At 48.8% G+C, this 20,495-nt stretch overlaps 1 protein-coding gene across 4 annotated transcripts in view; it reads right to left on the bottom strand.

Annotated features, from left to right (window-relative positions):
- Window positions 1-20,495, bottom strand: part of raraa (retinoic acid receptor, alpha a) — a 157,418-nt gene that overhangs the window by 102,791 nt on the left and 34,132 nt on the right. For 3 of the 4 annotated variants that reach the window (XM_069185826.1, XM_069185830.1, XM_069185827.1), the window contains exon 2: window positions 10,095-10,212. The exons of the other annotated variant lie outside the window; for it this stretch is intronic. The gene's annotated coding sequence lies outside the window, so the exon portion shown is untranslated. The remainder of the gene's footprint in view (window positions 1-10,094; window positions 10,213-20,495) is intronic. 4 annotated transcript variants of the gene reach the window in all.

Below are 20,495 nucleotides of genomic sequence, written 5' to 3'. Positions count from 1 at the left end.
TCTCCAAAGGTGGGGGAGACTTATTTTTCATCACGGTCCCCCTACACATCCCCAGACTTCTGATGATGCTTCACAAGGTCTTAGACGCCCTTGTATTCAAAGAGCAACAATATGTCTCCCACACTGTTCCTGCAGCTCTGACCTCTGCAAGCTCTTTCACTGCTGTCTGGGGGATGAAGACGAGGGCATCCTTCTGCAGCTCGATGGTGTGACTCTGTGCCGCTCTGCAAGGGGTGAAACTCTCACCCCGTCTCGCAAAACCCGAATGGTATTTTTTTGTCCTATCAAAGCCTACCCTGGAGGTCGAAACGACTAGCTGGGTCCAAGCAGCACAGAAGGGGCAAATGACATTAGGAGGGGCTCCATAACCTTGTGGGGGGAAGCGGAGCCAGAAGTGTGTGGATGTGCAAGGGGTCTATGAGGAAGAGTTACCTCCTCTTGTGCTCATGCACTGCCTTTCCTACTGTCACACAATCGCTCACACCGGTACGAAACACTCCACATGCCATGCACGAGTGGCTGGAGCACGCCTAGATGAGTCAGCAGTTACAAGATTCCAGCGTTGACATGGGGCGTATCTGCAGACGGCTCATGACATCCCTCGGACGAAAAGCACGAAAAAAGACCCCCACCCCCCCCACCCCACTCACACTCACAGATCCAGCTCCCTCGGCACCTGCAAAGATCAGCTCGTTTTTCCGGGAGCAGAACTTCCACCTGCGACCCGCTGGATCAGACGCTCAACTGCGGTCTTTCTCCGATTATCGGCTTCCCCGCCTACGCAAGTGAGAAGACCCTGACACTGTCTGTAAGGAAGAGCTCTCTCTCTCTCTGCTGCCATCGTGAACAACTGTAGCGAGGAAGACAGCACGATTCAGGCCTCAGCTTTAAATCTTTCTCCTCTTCTCCTCTAACAGCTCTCATCAGCTTCCCTGAAAGAATATGAAGTGACAGCCAAGGATGGCTTTTAATTGATAGTAAAGCATGCAATAAAACTATTAATACGATAAACAAAGAAGACGCAAAGGGTAGGATGTTAAAGAGCTTTGACTGAATGTTCTATTGTCTCTGTGAAGCATCTCTAAATGGCAAATACAAATCGCAGCACTATTTACTCAGACCCTTGATGAGCTGTAACTAAATGTTGGTTTAGCAAAGAAAATGCAGGTGCACATCCAGATGTTTCAACAGTTATTCATTAAAGTGGGATAAAAACGCATAAAAAGGAACAATGAGTATATCAGGAACATTAGAGTAAAATACAATTACATTTCTTTATGCAAAATTTTCCAATGCATTAATGCACAGAACTGATTAGCAGGATATCTTAGCCAAAACCTGGTGCCTCCCGTCATGAAACTCAAGCCTGGGCACACACAGACATTTTAATAGGATAATACAGAGCCTGGACCAATGACCAATGATTAAGAGGACATCAAAAAGAGTTCCTGATTTGTCAAATACAAAAGACAGGGAATGTATCACTTTGAACATCGTGATTCCAGGTGCTCCAGATTCCCTCCGTCCTACAAACACGCGCAGGCTGGAATAATCTGTAGCTAAATTGTCCCTGTGTGAGTGTGTGTACACTCCAGGGGGCCCCTCCAGCATGCTACAGTATGTACTACTGAGGCTTCGTGCAGCCCGCACTAGGAATAAACAGCACCCCATTAATTCATTACAGATGGGTGGCCTTATTGCATTTCGTAGGTGCAGCTCCACAAATGACTGGAATGCTGGGATGTCTAAATCTGAGACTATCATTGTCCTACATGAACAGACAGAGCTCTTTTGGTTGCTAAACGAATAACAGGCAGAATGAATTGCACAGGACGCTCGGTCGCAAGGGTGGCTGGGCTATTGTTATTTTCTTTAAAAAAAGAGTAAAAAAAAATATTCCGATGAAGTGGCATGTTATCAGTTTGGGCTATTCCCGTCATTGTGAGGTTTAAGTTTATTTTATTTTCATCTCAAAACAAGAACACCAGGCCCTGCCAAACAGGAAGAGGTACACCGGGGAGTCTTGTTAACAGTTTCCACTCTCCACAGCAACTGGAAGAGGGAGGGGGGAGGTGTGGACATGCTCAACACTCAGAGCTCCTCTCCAGCTCTTTCTGCGCACTGAGAGACAGGGAGAGAGCCGAGGGAAGAGTCTGCTCCCCTGCAACACCCCCCCAACGAAACACCTGCCAAGTGCCTTTGCCAAACAAGGAGCAAACGTTACCGACCGGTTTTTAATTAAAGAGGCTTTAGAGATGCTTAAAGGAAAAAAAAATAAAAATAAACACCGATGCGTGCACCAGAGATTTGACTCAATGTGTGCAAAAATTGTCCAGAATTTAAGACACGGCCTCACAGACTAGAAAGATATCAAGGTCTCACCCTTGTCTTAAGGATATCCTGTAATGAGGAGCAAATTCACAGTGACAGGAAAGACTCTTAACAGCAGATCTTGAAAGTCACTTCAGGCTTTGCAATGACCTTGATGATCTGAGCTCGTTTAGACCCTAAAGGGTTTAGCAGAGCATGAGCAAGAACTCTTACATTGGTTACAGCTCATAAGGTTTCTCCCTCTGCTAAAACAACACTGAGAAAATAAACCATATTTAATATTGGGCAAATAAAGGGCCCCTGTGTAAATATAAATCTTATCTGCTTTTATCCACACCAGCAAAAGAAGAAGTCGGCGGTTCAGTGGTGAAACTTTCAATTATGTCTTGCTCTTTCTCACTTTTATCTTGCGTTATTCAAGATGCGTCAAGGCACCACCCTACTGTCAAACAAACACCCAGGTACTCCTCAAGGTGCAAGATTAAAATATCTGCTGATCCTGCCACACAGGAGGGGAGGGAGATGCAATTTAAATTCAGAGAGAACAGCAAACTAAAAAAAACATTTCAAGCTCAATTAGCCTGTCATTTTTTATTCATTATAGAAAAACATTTTAAAGTTAATTCCTATACTTATACTACTAGAGATTTTCTTGCAGGTAATTGCACACAAATAACCTGCAGGTGTTTCAAATGAACCAAACATAAAAAGCCAGGAATGCTTTCTGCATTTAAAGAGACAGAATATATATATGCAATATATATGTGATTATACAAATAGTAAGATCTCTGAATAAATCCAACTCAGGAGGGCTTATGCATTGATTTAATTGAATTGAATGCTGCATTTAACACACAGCACAGCAGATGAACTGAATGCATACCAGTCCTAATTTCTTCACCTACTTCTTAAAATAAGAAAAAAAGAAATGAAAAAAACAGCACACTGGATGGTCTAGCCACTTACAATAAATTCCTTGCAAATAAACAAGCAAGCACAAGATGTTTCTGATCTCGCCCAAGCTCCATGAACAATCTTTCTATTTTCACACAGCGGTTGCATTAGAGTGGAGCAAAAAGCAATCGTATCAAAAGAGAAACGAGTATCCAGAGATGATCTAATACAGTTTTCCACCTTAAACACTTTCCAGAAAGGGATGCAGTGTCCTCAGATCCGCCAACGATGCCGCGGTGCTTTTAAAAGCTTCGATTTTTTGCATGAATAACCAGAACATTGCGTGCTTATATTTTTTTTTTGAACTCGCTGACGAAACCGTCCCCATACATGCGTAATCCTATTACAGAGAAAGCTCCACGAGCAGGCTGCGGTGACTAAAAAAACACAGTTGATGTCACAAGAGAGCCGGCAACATGCTGCCGCCATTGCCAAGGACTTTTAAAGATGAAGAGAGACAAGGCCGCAGCTAGAGAGAGAGAGAAACAGGGTAAACCCATTTCATCCTGCAACAGGATTTTTCTACATCGCCTGTCTGTGAAGATGATGGCAAAATGCAAATGGTTTCCAAGCAAACGATATTAAATTTTGAGAATCACATCCATTTTGCAAGGAAGACATGGGAGATGCTGGCGGAATGATAGATGACGCTCTGAGCTTTAATCAGAACGGCGCCTGTGGCATTTTTCGGGAAGTATACAGGTTAATCAGTCACTCCTGTCACGTGACCCAGGCTGACATCAGCGGCGATCCGTCTCCTTCCCCATCAGCAGCCCGAGCACCCTGGCCCCATGGAGGGAGGTGCTGCTCTCTGCCGCGTGTCCCGTACCGGGAGGGGGGGTGGCGCAGATCCACCCCCGCGCCCCCTGACCCCCACCCAAACCGCTCCACCTTTCGAAAAGCAACGAGAGTGGGGCAACAGGGAAGAACCATCACTCTTTTCCAGGTTATTAAACCGCTACAGCAGTTCAGAATGACAGTACAGCTAACAAGACCAGCAGGAGCAATTAGTTTGGCTATATAGAACAAAATATACCCACACACACTGACATTAATTCTATGGGAAACCACAGCCTATAGCTACCAGTGGGACACTAAACCTCCCACAAGTTCAATAAACTCTGTGGGCCAATGAGGCACTGCAGTCAAACGGAGTGGATTGAAAATCAGGCTGCAGGCCCCGTTAGCCTGATGACAAATTTACATGCGACGCAGGCCTGGGCTGATGCCAACAGGTGAAGTGCTCTTTATCGGAAGATACTGCACTGAGATAAAGTTGTCAAATGTTAGAAAAGTGGGAAGGACGCACAGAACGTTTTGACTGGGCCCTTTGTGTCACTAGCATTGACTGAAATACAAAGAATACTATGACACAAGGTAAACTTCAGGGACTTCAGTCGCAGCACATTTTTAAGCAAAACTGAAGGCCTGCTCATCATTCACCGGGGAACAGTCCACCAGATGAAAAGCATTTAAAACGGTCTCAGAATGCTGCTGTCTGTGATTACCCAGCTGGCATCCTGCGCATAAACACACTTCCCTCTGTCTGAGTCACAGGACCTCCGCTGACAGGTCTGCTCAGCTGCGGCTGCCTCTCGGCTCCAGCCATCGCCCATGGGTCTCAGCGCTCATGAGGAGGCGGCCAGGAGCTCATCTGGCAGTATCACACCTTCTCCAGACTATCGGCTTGAGTTTGGCGCGTTTCAATCCCCGTTTGACCAGCCCTCGATAGCCCCGCGGCCCTCCGGTTTCACCCCCCTGGCCCCACAGCCTCCTCCTCGACAGGACCGGCTCTCCCGGCAGGGCGCACCCAGGCCCGACCGGTACCCCTGACAGGGGGCGAGTCGGCCCAGCAGACAACTGCAGAATGAAGAAGTGTGAAACGGATACGAACAGTTTCTGTTCTCCTGTGGTGATGGGCGTTCTTGCACTCGAATGCCAAAGCAGTGGGAAATCTCTCCGATCCTCCAGGCCACGCTGTCAGAGGTGGTAGGGGGGGTGGGCCGCGGACATGTGTGTCCTCTGGGATGGTGTCCCCCTCTGGCCCCAGCTCAGTGATCCATCACCTACATTCTTCTTCTTTCTGATTAGAGTCAGGTCATCCATTTCCCTGGGGCTACTCCTCTCCATTAGCAGGGTCTGCACTGCGAGGCCACAGCCCTGAGCGCCACTCCCCCACCCCCACACCTCTCTCTCTCTCTCCGTTTTAATCATGGAGGCATATCCCATCCATATGGGATGGGCTCCCTTGTGCAGCTCTATCATCATCATCCTCCTAACCCCATCTTAACCCCACTTGGTGAGTCAGAGTGAGGTGCAGGGAGCACCCTCAATACAAACAAAAGCGCACTGGGGGGTGGGGGTGGGGGATCTCACTTTAAGGGCACCCTAATTTCAGGACCGTGCAGCAGGAATGAAGCATCACAGCCCTTCTCCTTCTAGGCCTCTACGTTGGCCATCAACACGACGTGCTTGTCAGTTCCAGCTCTCCATCTAGCTTCTCTTTTCTCTAGGCCTTGTGTGATGCCTTGTAATAATAATAATAATAATAATAATAATTGCTTACACTTATATAGCGCTTTTCTGGACACTCCACTCAAAGAGCTTTACAGGTAATGGGGATCCCCTCCAGCACCACCAGTGTGCAGCATCCACCTGGATCCACCTTTGTACCTCACACTCAGCTTACATGCATAATGGAAGATACAGCTTTTTAACAGATTTCATTTTACCCTGTTTTGTTCAAAGCTACACAGCCAAAAAGTATGCTTTTTTTTAATAAAAAGAGAACAAAACCAGAGAAGAAGATAACCTGCCATCCATTTCACTACTTTTTAAGTCTTTCAAAGCTAAGGACGAGGCCCTCCTGGATCTCCCTAGTAAGGGCAAACACTCTCTGCACCTTCTGCTGCGGCCTTGTGATGATAAAAGGCTCCGTATTGCTTGATTTGCACAAATTTTTCATTACCACCAATTCAAGAAAAAGCCATATCTAAGCCAGTTCTCTACAAACTCATAAATCAACTTTATTCCCCTCCTGAGTCCTCAAATTACACTCCTAAGGCTGTTGTTGTTCCTGAGCTTCCTTCATTTTTTCTTTGGCAAGCAAAAGCATTGCACAAAATTACAACACAGACTGGACACTATTTGACAAATCTTTTTCAGGGTGCTTGCTTATTTCCAATATAAGAACAGGGCTGGGAGAAAATTCATTGACTTGGTGCCGAGCAAACCTGAGAGTTCACCTAGTTCTGTTTTCTCCATGTGCGGGTGGCATAGCATAATAAGCAAGAGGTTGGACTTATAACCGCAAGGTTGCGGGTTCAAGTCCAGACGCTGCTGCTGTACCCTCGACTGAGGTTCTGCAACCCAGTTGCTCCAGTCCAGCCAGCTGTGGGGGCTGATCGCTGTAATGGACAGGGTTAATGGGGAGTAACACTCACTCTAGTCTGGTTCATGCTACAGAAAGCAGGATCTGCTCTGCTGTGGCTCTGGTATGGACTTTACGGTACGCGTGTGTGTGTTAAACGACACTGTAGCTTTAAAGGCTGGAGACTACAGTGTATGACTCCCACCCTCTCTTTCCATTATCATTATCCACCACCCCCCCTCCAGTGCCTCAGGAGGCCACCAAAGGCCCAGACGCGTCCTCCCGAACTCAATCACACACACCCCTCGATAACACCCGTGATGAATAGTGTAATTGAACATGGTGCTGGCTAATGTTGCTTTGCTTTGATTCAGAGGAAAGCAGAAGGTGATTGCCTTTCAGGATTTATTATCATGGCTGTCTTATTAAAATACAGCCAGTGATTTGGCACTGACACACACACACACACAACCTCAGTCCTCACATCCAGTGCCAGAACACACTCGTTCACCTGTACGGCAGCACACAGCATGCATGTAGATATGTACAAGAAGAAAAGATTTCCATTTCCTCCTTTTACATTTTTTTTTTTCCCCTGACAAACGGGGAAGCGGTTCTGTTTCTCTCGCAAAGTTTTTTTCTCGTCAACATCAAAGGCTCTCGTGTTAATCTCTGGGGATCCCCGAGAGCAAACTAGGCTGGTAGCAGAAGTCCTCCCCGGGTTTAAAAACGGAACAACTCGCAGAATTCTAAGGGGGAAAAAAAAAAGCACTCTTATCAGACAAGGTGCTCCACGGTTCAGAGGGGCCGCGCCACACAGCGGAAAAAGAGTTTTGAAAGGTAAAAAGAGAAAATGACACTTGTGCTGTAATGCAAGAGTTACCTGCATGAGTTCAGGCGCATGTATGGCGAAGAGGCTGGGCAGGGACACTTGACCAGGTGAGACTATTAAGGACTGAAACCGGTGAGCGGACTGCTAGTGTTCATGGCCCTGGCCACACAATACAGAGCCTGCCCACACCTGACTACTCCAGGAGGCACGGAGGCTTTAAGTGGATTCCAGGGTCTGTTTCTTAAGGCTAGCTCGATGCAGGATTGGGATTTTTTTTTCTTCCTCTGTCCAAACCTGGCCGCGAGGTTTAATTTCCTTTGATAAAACACCAGACCCCTGCAAGCCCAGTGCTGACAGCGCGGACAGAGTTAGAGAAAGAGAAGAGGAAAGGAGAGGAGAGCTGTAATACATCATTGTTCTTCCCCACTGCTGTCCCAGAGCCTACCTGTCTGCCTGCCCGCAGGTACGAGAGGAGCCCCACTGGCTGGGTGGAGCCACCAGCACACAGACAAATGGTGTTATTAAAATTAGTAATTTACTTAACCGATGCCCATACCTAGGCTGATGTATACAGGCTGTACAAATGTAAAACCAATAATAATACTATGTGACAATTTAATTACATATAGGCAAAATACTATCACTTACCATTACTGTGTCAAAGTCAACAGGTGGCAACAGTGTGGCCTAGTGCAAGAGCAGGAGAACACTCCTTACAGGTCAATGAGAAGAGTGGAATTGTAACTGGGACATCAAACCCCTGCAGTGCACTTGAAGACATATTTTGCACCCCTCCCCGACCAAGCACGATTTTCCTTCCTGCTGGCCCAGAGATTTGTAACGAAGAGCCCAGAAATCCACAGGGGTCCCTGAAAACCAAAAGGGAACTCTTCTCTTCCCAACTAGCAGCATGGAAAACCAACTCATCGTGAATCTGGTCACCTACAGCTTCTATCCTTTAAGATCATTTATCCGTAGAATTACTCGCAATAAATGAACAGATGATTATTCAGTGGGATTTAGTGTTTTAGGGGGGTTTCTTGGGGCAGGACTGGCCAACATGGAAAGGCTGAAGCCCCCGATACTAGTTGGTGATAATGACTGGAACACTTTCCAAAGTCCTATATACTTCGATGGATGAGAAACCTTCACCAAATATTTCTGAACACGTTTAACAGTGGTAGAGCAGACTTCGCCAATCCTGCAGATTCAAAGATCTAGCCCTTTAGGCTAAAGTCACCACCCCTGCCTCCTACATTCCTGCCACATCTCCCTCGATCCGGCAGGAAAGTCGCCCCACGAGCAAGAGGCCCGAGACAGAATTCCCAAGCGCCGGCTGTTGCTTCAATAAACACAACACCTTCATCCCTGCACATCCTACGGAGGGTCGCTCTGCTCTCGCTTGGAAAGAACGGTGTCCCACTCGGCCAACCCCAACATGCAAACACCTTATCTGCAGCTTCAGCGGCAGGGGCAAGCCCACTGCGATAAGGGGGGCGAGAAGCAGGGACTCTTATCAGAGCCGCGAGCCGGGAACATGGTGTTCTCAAGCCAGGCTTATCAGCAGGAGGGGGGGGGGGCCGGGCCGCACCAGCGGCGTGTGGAGAGAGAACAGCCTGATAGCGCTAGGAGTGCAGCACGCGGGCAGGGGGAGGCTGGGCGAGGAGATCCCCATCCGGGCTCGCCTGCTCCGTGGCCCGCGGGCCCCAGGCCGTGTAGCACTGCGGACCAGACGATGCTTCGCGATAAAAACCACCCAAAATCCCCGGCAGATCCAACAGCTGCTCGAGATCCTAACGGGTATTCGGGGAGTTTGCCGTGTTTGCAAGACGCATTCTCGGTGTGGCGGTATTTTTGGGGGGGGCTTTCATTTAAGGCCGAAGAAGAATACTGCAAACACGCTGCCACTCGTGAGCGAGAACAGAAAACTGGGTCAAGTCAAATATCTGGACTCTTGAGTGAAAAGGATCTCGTTCAGTCCATTCAAATAAGAAAGCAAGGGCAGTCGGTTTAGATATATATATGCACACATTAGGTAAATGCTTTCATTTGCCAAGTGACACACAAGGGACAGGGAATTTTGCCCAGATGCTGCAGATTCAGTTCCATCTCACACCAACTCTTCTGTGCACTCAGATGTTTGCATTTTCCCCATTCATTCAAATACATCCGCATGTGAACATGCATGTCTGGAACCACAATCGGACGACACACAGCAGACAGAAAGGCCTGCATGGGGCTTTTCCAGTGCAGGGAAACAGCCCAGCGCTGAGCTGCCATTCTCACACACATCCTCGTTAAGCCCATTTCACCAGCCATGCGATGCCAGTGAGCGCTAACGAGGGCGAAACAGCTGCCTGCGACTGGATGGTACCAAGAGCCAAATCAGAAGCCTCTTCAGACAGCATTTTCACCTCATGAAATAATTATCGCTAATTAATATTCACACATCCCGTGATGCAACAGAGTTTTATTTCGGTAAGCAGCAGGTTTGAAGGGAGGAAGTGCAGTATTTAATTACAGAAGAAGGACCCGCTGGGACCAAGCAGAGGAAGGGCTGGGGAGAGGGGACCGAGAGAGACGCAGGGCTCGGAGAAACAGGCCTACCTGGAGTTTCCCTGCTCTAATGAAACGCTCCACAGGCTGATGGAGTGGCCTTCGTCCTGATCCACCGAGCTCCTGGGCAAAAAGGCAGGCAATATTGATCGCCCGTCACCTGCGCCAGCTGCAGGAAAAGAACAGGAATTAGCTTTAAATGAAGTTTATTAGCTATATCAGTCAGGTCTGGGCCTCGCACGCAGCCACTGTGACACAGCCTGCCTGGGGGGGACTAGGGGAAAAAAAACCGCTACAACCAGCTTATTGCTTTAATAAATACCAGATTTGTGTTAAACACCGCCAGTCGGATTTATCAGGCGCTCAGAAACATGCGGTTTCCAACTCCTTTTTTCTGGGGAAAAAAAAATAAAATCTCTGCAAGAACCTCCAGGATATTTCTTTTTTTTTTTAACAGCCCACCTCTCCTGTGACATGAAAAACAAGATCCATCGGTCTAATTACGTGTGAACAGACGCGCGCGTGATTCATTTAAGAATTAAGGTCTGGGTTCATAAGCTCGTGTGTGCACAATATAGGCCCATCATCCCTGGGGGGTGGCAGACTAGCAAAAACTCCTCGTATGTCAACAGGCAACATTCAAGCCCGGGAAACAAATTTAATTTAATACCATATCTGCTAATAAGAGAATTAATACATTAAAAAAAATGACTAGGATTGCTGCACGAGTTACGCTGCTCACTGGCCCATGGTAGCAGTTAAACAGAAGGCACTTTTCTCTTATTGCAAAGCAGGCAATGGACTCTGTCCCGAACGCTGTTCAGGGTTAAATTATTTTCTATTTCCTGTTTTGATAAGGAAGGGAATGCATTAGAGATCCCTGGAATGAGAGAAAATGCAGACTGAAACAGTGAAGGAACGAGAGCTTCTAGGCCTGCGGGTCTAATCAGGGGAGGTCACTGCGCGCTAATGAAACTAACTACAGCCCCCCGCTATCTGTATTTCACGCGTATCCGAAGAGCTCTGGAGTATTCCGGATCCGTTCCCGGAGGGAATCGAGCGACGGATCTCCACGGCGCAGTGCACGTGGGACGTGGGGGCGCGTCGGATTCTCGGGGGTCACACTGGAGCGGAGCGCACAGCTGGCAGTGCAGCCGAGCGAGGGGAGAACTCCCACTGTCCACCTCCCCCGCCCCTCCTGTGCGACACACTGCCGAGTCACTAATGGCCATTGTGTCTGGTGCAGGGCGGGACCAGGGAGGAGGCACACGCGCAGCGAGCCTGGCGTCCCCCAGAAACACCTGGGCCCACGGGCGCCGTGGGGAGGACACGAGCAGGGGGCACAAGAGCACGCGCGGGGAGGACACGAGCAGGAGGCACAAGAGCGCGCGGGGAGGACACGAGCAGGGGGCACAAGAGCACGCGCGGGGAGGACACGAGCAGGAGGCACAAGAGCGCGTGGGGAGGACACGAGCAGGGGGCACAAGAGCGCGCGCGGGGAGGACACGAGCAGGGGGCACAAGAGCGCGCGCGGGGAGGACACGAGCAGGGGGCACAAGAGCGCGCGCGGGGAGGACACGAGCAGGGGGCACAAGAGCGCGTGGGGAGGACACGAGCAGGGGGCACAAGAGCGCGCGCGGGGAGGACACGAGCAGGGGGCACAAGAGCGCGCGCGGGGAGGACACGAGCAGGGGGCACAAGAGCGCGCGCGGGGAGGACACGAGCAGGGGGCACAAGAGCGCGCGCGGGGAGGACACGAGCAGGGGGCACAAGAGCGCGCGCGGGGAGGACACGAGCAGGGGGCACAAGAGCGCGCGCGGGGAGGACACGAGCAGGGGGCACAAGAGCGCGCGCGGGGAGGACACGAGCAGGGGGCACAAGAGCGCGCGCGGGGAGGACACGAGCAGGGGGCACAAGAGCGCGCGCGGGGAGGACACGAGCAGGGGGCACAAGAGCGCGCGCGGGGAGGACACGAGCAGGGGGCACAAGAGCGCGCGCGGGGAGGACACGAGCAGGAGGCACAGGGACCCTCACAGGAACAAGAGTTCTCAGGGAAGATACAAACAGGAGGCACAAGATCACTCAAGGATGACAGAGCAGGAGGCACAAGGACCCTCACAGGAACAGGATCACTCGGGGGAGGACATGAGCTGGGAGAAGATTTAATCTTGATGAAAATCTGTGGCACTTCTTTACTGTGGACCATTTGTAAGACCAGTATGACATCGTTTAAGAAGAATCGTCATTCCAGTAACAGAAATGCAGCTTTATAAAATGCAGAAATAAGTAAGCCCTCTCCAAAAGAAACTCTTTCTCTGGCAAGTTGGTCCTCAGACATAAGTAAAAAGTATCACAGCATTAACTTTTACACCAAATATGATAAATACATGCAGTACCAGGCACACCCCAACTCCTGTGGATTCCAGACTGTGGATATGAAAATGAAGAGACTGATTGTCTTGAGGGCTGATTCCCTTAAACTGTGTTATGACCTCATAAGTGAAAACATCACAAAACTATCAAAGTTTGAGCTTTAATCTAAGGCAACTTTTGTAAATAATTTACATCTGTTTGTGGTAACAAGGCCTTATGCATTGTGAAGGGCCTGATTCAAACGGGCAGAACCATGCAGCAATGGATTATAACTTATATTGGAATAAAGCTATGACTTACACTAAAGAGCTCTTATGTTATTATCGTGCTTATACCCAATTTAACAAAACTATCAGATTTCCTCCTCGCTGAAGAAATGAAAGACTGGTGCTATATGCACTGCAGGGGCGAGAGCTTTGTAGCTGTCCACTTGGTATACTGTTTAATTTGAAAAAATCAGAAGAAAAACCTCTGAAAAAAACATTTTCCTATTCAGCTGAAAAGCCACTGTAATTTACAGAATTATACTGTATTCTCATGACAGGTGTTAGATTTCCATGTCAATAAGAATCAGTTTCTGTAGCCCCTCACACTATACACTACCTTCTAAAGAATACCTTTTCTTTCGAGTAGCCATTTCACTGGGTGACCATCTTCAATTCCGTTTTCCTTAACTCAAGTACTCTGTGGAGGCACTTTAGTTCCACACAGCCCCAAAAACTGGCTAACGTAGCAGTTTAAAAAAAATGATTAACATCATGCTTTCATTTCATGCAATAATTCTTTCCCACAATCATTTTATGGGATGAAGCCGATAAAAAAAAAAAGCGTGCTGCTCTAAAACTCACTTCCTTTACCCTTTTCCCTGGTCGGCTGGCAGAGGGCCTGCTTCATCTGAATCCCGCCCAGCCTCACAGGAGTACGTTCCTGAATGTGCCAGGTGACAACTTTCATCACAGGTCGTTCGTTTAATACAACTGGGTGAGAGGGAGTGAAGGCGCTGAGGAGACCTTGTTCACATGACGCTCTGGCAATCCACTCTGGCACATTTCAGGGACCTCAGATCCACCACCCACTCTGAAGGAAGGGTTACAGTGAGCCGTACACTGGCACTGCAGTCTGAAGAACAGGGCACATCCATTTACAAATACAGGTTTCACTGCCACACTGATCACTTGACACAGGACTGCAGAACGCTCTTTGCTAGTCTCTGAATGCTCCTCCTCTCTCCTGTAGGTTTGAGAGTCACGTAAGCGAACGACACAGAGCTGTTTGCGTGGCTCTCACACATGCACGGTGTTTTTCAGAAGCCTCGCGCAGAGCCTCTCCGGCGTGTTCCACAGGACACTATCAATAAAAACAGCCTGCCTGGCTTGTCGTGGTTTGTCACCTGCCCTCCAGTCTCCTTGCGATCTCCGTCTCTCTAATTAAATTTCCGCCTGGGCAGCTCGGAAGCTTCCCAGCACCCCTGCGCTGATAAATTGTCCAATCTGCTGCCAGGCCCTCCTCTTCTTCCCTCGGCAAACAGGGACTCGGGCTGAGGAGCACGCTGCACGCTGCCTCGCGCCCGCAGGGCTCCTGAGTGTGCAAAACCCAAAGCACCGGGCAGCGTCCAGACACACCGGACCACAACTGCAATGCCAGTCCTTTTCTTCACTACAAACTCAAAGCAGGGAAAATAGTAGCAACCTCTTCCGATTTCTGAACCAGAAGTTTTTCAGCAGAGATTTTCTTCCAAGTGCACTGGAGCTGTCCCAGGCTCGTATCTACCAACTGCACGCTCCTATTCTTTACGAAGGTGAAAAAGCATCATCATAAAAAAAACGCACACCAATTTATGGGACACAAACTCCTACTACATCAATAACAGCGTATTGCCATAGGCTAAGTTACAATGCAGTCTTGATCTAGGCCTAAGCTGGAGAAAAAGGTAGAAATTTGAACTTTGTGATATACTGTATATACAAAACAAAAATTATTGCAACAGTGCTGGTCTTCAAAACCAAAAAATCAGGAAAGAAGGGGTTGAAATTGTGAGACTTGACTTTGTGTTCTAACTTGCCGTTTTGTTTTACAAGGTAACAAATGACTCTGCAGCTGGCCAAGAGGATGTCAGCACTGCACCACGCGCCTAAATCGGGCTTGCGACCACAAACAGTCCAGTCTGCAGGCACCTGTGCCTTCTCTCACCAGCGCAAAGCAGCAGAGATCTCCGGACCTGCACACACCTCTCCATCTAGACGGATTCATCACAAAACTGGCACCGTTTTTATTTTATTTTTCTTTCTGCTGTTGCTGTTAATGTTCCAAACCCACTAGGGAGCTACTAAGCCCAAGGCAAGATGCCATTAAATTGAGATCCTAATTTGTGCAGCCGCAACTGTGCGAACTGTGGGCTGCAGCTCGGCTCCGGGATGGAACCAGCGAGCCCACACGCACCAGCCGCTGCCAAGCCCCGGCACCGCCGCGGAGGCTGCCCGGACAACACAGCACACCGGCGCGGAGCCCGCAGCCCGTCACGGACCACACGCCTCCGCCGACAACCCCCATGCTGAAGGAGCGCATGAAGCCATCGGGAGGACGAGGCTTTAGGCACACGGGTCTTGGAGAAGAGGCTTTTAATTACATGACATGATGCTCTTCCACAGCTTGGCATACAGCAAGCTCACACTGCACTACTATGAACTATTCATGACTTGCTTTCCTGAGTGGTATGAGTGTGATCGCGATGTTCTTTTTGAAGAACGGAAAGGCTCTGGGCATCAAGGAGGGGGGTGGAAGTCAACCGAGTGAAACTGTTCCCCCAGTTCCTGTGGCGAGAGAGTATCCTGGGCGGGAGAAAGAGTGGCAAGGGGAGACCCCGCCCTCACGCACACACCTCTACACGCTTCCTGGGAGCGGGATGCGTCAGGACCCTCACCTGCTCAGCAACTGCAGACCCCAGCGCTCCAGGGCTAGAGCCTCCTAGCGTCCCGTCCCGGTGGGGGCCCGAACCCCGAGTTCCGATTCTGATCTGGGAGCACCGCGCTGCCGCCCCCTCGCGGACAGAGAGAAACGGGTACGTTCCTGAACGGATAGACGCGCGCGCCTCAAGTTCGCGGGAGTGCGAGGGGGTGGCGTTACCAGCAGGAGCTGCAGCCCGTGCGGGAGAAAGGCTCCTCAATTACTTGAAGGCCCAAACACAAGCTGCTGGCTGGGGCAGGCAGTCCATACAGCACCATACAGCACCAGCGCCTGTCTCCTGAAACCCAGTTCCCCAAACCCATCGGCAGCACAACAATTAGCTCTGTAAACGTCCTCTCCCCATTGCCTCCAGTCTAGATTACCCTCCTGACCTCCCGTCTCGTTCACACACTTCCTACTTTTTCATCTCCACTCACAGAAAAATCAAAGCTCCTTCTCCAGCACAGCAGGCTTCCTCAATGACTATAAGACATACACCCATGTGTGCCAAACACGGTCACCCATCTGCAGAATATCCAGGTGTGCTTTTTACACAAATGGCTTCTGAATTAAACACTAGCCTTACAAACGGGCAGATAAGCCAATGCAAAAAAAATGCAAACAGAAGCGCCGTGCTCTTTCAGCCTTTGAGTAAATCTCTCTCCCACTGTGTGCTTTATGGAGCAGCAGCAACCTGTTCCCTTTCAGCTCTCCTCCTCCTCCTCCTCCGAGAGGAGAAGTCCTGGTCTGACAACATTAAGACTTCACCGTGCAATTCCGGGACGACGGGGCGGCCAAACTGGAGAAGAGCACAGGGCAATTTCTCTCCCTGTCAAGCAACCCCCCCACCTACACATACAGCTCCCCACCCCCACCCCCACTGCTTTCTCCCCCTGACCCGGCTGCCTTGCAGGGCAATTACCAAGCTGCACTTTATCATGGGCCCTGCGACAGGCGCTGACGGGGCTCACCCAAATAAATGAGGCGGGGGTCGAGGGTGCCTGCCTGCCCTCCGCTGCACATTGGAGGCAGCTAAAGAGGTGCAGCGGCAGGAAGGTGGGTGCGTCCCCCCCCCCCCTCCCCCAGCCTGCGATCCCCCCAAAAACTATTCATCAAGGGGGGAGCAGTGTGGAACTAACAATGCTGTCGCCAGCTCGCCCTCCAGTAGGATGCACGGCACCATTAAGGAGTGCCGCAGCCACAAACGCGTGAAGGAGTCCCACGCAGGCTTTCAGAGCAGCGGCTGCAAAGAGAGGACCGTTAACACAAACCTAAGGGAAAATCCATATGGACTCGTGCATGGGAAAGACACAAAAAAGACAATGAAAACGATCGACAATCCTTCTGCGGTTTGTGCACGATGCTGTGTGCGTCGCCTGCTTTATACAAAATTACTGTCTTTTATTCCTTTTTAACACAACGCCTTCATTCAGTTGGTTACTATTCCAGGGCTAAAATTCAGCAGCTCACATCATTCCCATTTCCAAGTGGCTGTGAAAAAAAAAAAAATCAACCCTGTGCTATAAGACGTCTGCAGGCTGTCTTATGCCTTTGCAATATCTAAAGGACAGCTTTAGCTGCATACTACCACCCGGTCTCTTACATTATGCAGAAATGCTGCAGAGGGGCAAAACTATAGTCTTAAAGGACAATTTCTAAACAGGAAAAGCTTCTAGCTTCTGCACCATTAAAGCTGCTTTAAGTCAAAAATATTCCTTTTCATGATTGGTTAAGAAGAGCTAGGTAAAGTTTTTCAACAGGCCAGAGACACATGGTTTTACTTTAATAAGAGAAAAACACAGAAGATAAATTCTGAAATCAAAGCACTATGTAAATTATCCAAAGCAAAAATACAATGGCGAGGGGAAAAAAGGGAAATGTTTTTGCCCTTAGATTTCAAAGTGCGATTTGAAAGTTCAAATGATTATGCTTGGAAACTAGAGACCGAAGAAACAACATGCTGAGCAAAAAAAGAACAATCACTAACAACTGCACCAAATTCCCAAAGTTACTTTTCTGATAAAAACATTCCATTTTGTAGCAGATGTTGACATTTTATTGAAAGGATACAGCTTAAAAGAATAATGCAAGTTAACATACGAAGTTAACAGGGTCTGTCGAAAGAAGGTCTACTGTGAGAGTCATGAGCTAGTAGAGGGCTTGACCACTGCTGGACTCAGCACAAGCTGTCCACCGGGGACACGTGCTTTGCACCAGGTTACTGGTTCTGTCCCATTCCTCTCACAAAGCCCAGACAAGCACGTGCCTGTTCACTGGGCTCTGAGCTCCAGGCTCCTGCACTCCTGAGCTTATGGCACCAGACGTTCAACAGGGCTCAAGTCTGCCAAGCAGGGCAGCTCATCTCACAAGAAGGACGGTGTTACATGTGTGGAAAACATAGCACACGTGTATGTGTGCAGTTCTGTTAGCATGTGACTGCAGGGAGAACAGCAAGCAAGCTCCCTTTCCTTCACACAACCCACTGGTCGAAGCTCCAATGCGTGTGAGATCTGGAACAAACAGTTCAAATGAAACTGAAGTCAAGGCAGGGCATGATGGTATAACTGAGGGCTCGGCTGCATCACAAACCAGCAGGCTGTGGGTCACCAGGACCTCTGCCTTAGGGCAATGCAGCGAGCTCCTCAATGGGTGCGAGCAGGTGCTTTAGAGCACGGGTCCCCAAGCCTGGTCCCTTCATCACCAGTGCTAATTAGCGCCGCTAACGAGTCTCAGTCAGGATGATGCCACAGGAGCAGCCTGGGTGTGCGGCTCTGCTGGCATGTTGGCTCATCCTGCTGTGACTGCAGGAAGGGCAGCAAGTGAGCTCCCAGGACCTGGCCTCCATGTAGCGGCCTGCAGTCTGAATGCCATCTCACACTTCATGGGCCACTGCTGCCCAGACCGTCGTTCCTGGAGCTCCCCATCGCTCTGTCTGTTCTACACAACTCTGTTCTCAAGTCCGAGCCACACTCGCCAATGTCCAGCAGGGTGACCGACACAAAACCCGGATTCTTCACCGAAGAGGGCTCGGCTTCACTGCTGGCCAGCCCAGCCTGCTGATGTGGTTCATAAGCGGGGAGTACTGGCTCCTTTTTCAGGGTATTCTTTCCTGATTTTCACCAGACAGGACACTCAACAGGCTCGCTCACCTGTGCTCTATCAACTCCTTCAGTGGGGTGATTTAGTGCTTATGCAGTCAAAATTGCTTAAGTGTAACACGAGGCAGTCACAGCTGATAAATTAATCAAAATGGTGCCTAAAACACCAATATCCACAATCCAGATACTTTTTTCCCTAACTACACAAGTGCAGGAACAGAGCAAGAAGAGTCTTTTGATGCTCCGTGTGTATGATGTTTTTTCTAATATAATCACAGCAGCTCAATGAACCACAGATCAAGGTAACAATTTCAGAAAAATAATAATACCCAAGGCCAGCTGACCACGTCACTGAAGCAATCTCAGAAGAAACCAGGCTTTCGTGCTTTCATTGGAATTCGCTGGTGCTTGGTGAATCGCTATAGTAAAAATTTGCTTGGCACCAGCCACTTGGGAAAAAAACAAGAACATTTAAAAAAAACAAACTGTTTATCCTTATGTAGAGCTAATAGGCTTATCGCCTGCTTATCATTCTGCAAAGTAAAGGGTTATCTGTTGTGTGCACTTTCAACTCTGTGGTAAAACAGAGCCGAATCTACTAATAACAAACAGCACCCAGAACAAACCTCACCCGCTGGTTTGAGAAGCTGCTAGCTCAACCCATTCTTTTCCTGGGGTTTATGAGGTGAGCATTAAAAATGATTGTTCTAAGATTTATATTCAGACATTTATTAATCTGCTTTTGCCACGACTCTGATGAATTTTTTATATTGTTATGGATGACTCGGGAGAGGAAGATTAAAAAAACAATGAATAACCGCAAAGACCAAAGAAAGGGTTTTCAGCGAGGTATTCCTGGGAACTGCCCTAAGTGAACATTCAATCTATCAATCGACAGTGCTTAAAGCTGTTTGCCATCATTAAGAAGGCCGGTGTTTGTTTATTTATGCTCCAGGGCACAGTGTGGTAAGGCCTTTCCTACAGAGCAAAAAAAAAAAAGTTTTAATTCACATAAAACTCCAGCACAGAACGTAAATTAAAAGTTCAAACACGCACAGGCTTCCCTGAAGTGTACAGATCGCCTCTTCATTTTCACTAGGGCTGAAGAACGCAGCAGATCAGGGTAGGCAGTTTGTTTTATGAATTCTAAACTATTCGAGGTATTTTGGCGGTGCTCTGTTAGGCCTGTCCTCACAACTGCACAGAAAAAAATAAATAAAGCAGGAGTTTGTTTCAGTGAGTCACCATGCTTTCCAACTGGGGCAGCTTCTCTCAGCTACAAACAGCCCATGACATTAAAAAACAGGCAATCGAATTTCAAGCTACAGCTGTGGAGTGTACGCTTAAGCTTCATAAAGAAAAATGACAAGAAAACCAAACCAAACACACAGTGCCCGGTCAGTTTTCAGCAGTAGGCAAGTTTGTTTGAAACTGTTTATGGCTTAATGGGGTTTAAATTTGGCTCTTGGGTGGGAGGTCACAGGACAGACCAGGTGGGTACCGGCACAGCCATGGGCAGATAACCCAGCAAGACAAATGGCTTTAGCAGGAGGGCCAGTGACATTTCTGTTTCATGTTGTAATGAGAGGCGACCCCAGAGGTCAGGGTGCCAATGAGGCAGTGGTTCATTCCAGCACATCTCCGCTGAAACCCGAGCCAATCCAAACATGCCCCCCCCCCAACACACTGCTGGTGAGGGAGATGGAGGGCCAGACATGGCACATTCCACTCTTATCTGCAGGGCTTCTGGAGGAGAGAAGTGTGTGTGTGTGTGTGTGATGGGGCAGAAAAGACAACTCAAAGTTGGAATGTATTTACACTCCACATTTGAAAGCATTTCATTCGTGCACAGCCTGACATGTTGGATGTAGAATCTTTGAAATCTTCGGAGCGCACAAGCTCTCTCTAGAACCATGAAATTGCTAATGCATGCATGTGTGTGCGTAGACAGGCAGGAAGAGTGTGCTGTACTGCGATAGACGTGTCACACTGTACTGTATTCAAATGCACCGCACTGCTACATATTATGCACATTACA

Source organism: Lepisosteus oculatus, chromosome 28 (assembly GCF_040954835.1).
Source record: "Lepisosteus oculatus isolate fLepOcu1 chromosome 28, fLepOcu1.hap2, whole genome shotgun sequence".
Taxonomy (NCBI): Eukaryota; Metazoa; Chordata; class Actinopteri; order Semionotiformes; family Lepisosteidae; genus Lepisosteus; species Lepisosteus oculatus.
The sequence above is the reverse complement of the archived record's forward strand: the minus strand, read 5'-3'. Positions and strand labels throughout refer to the sequence as shown.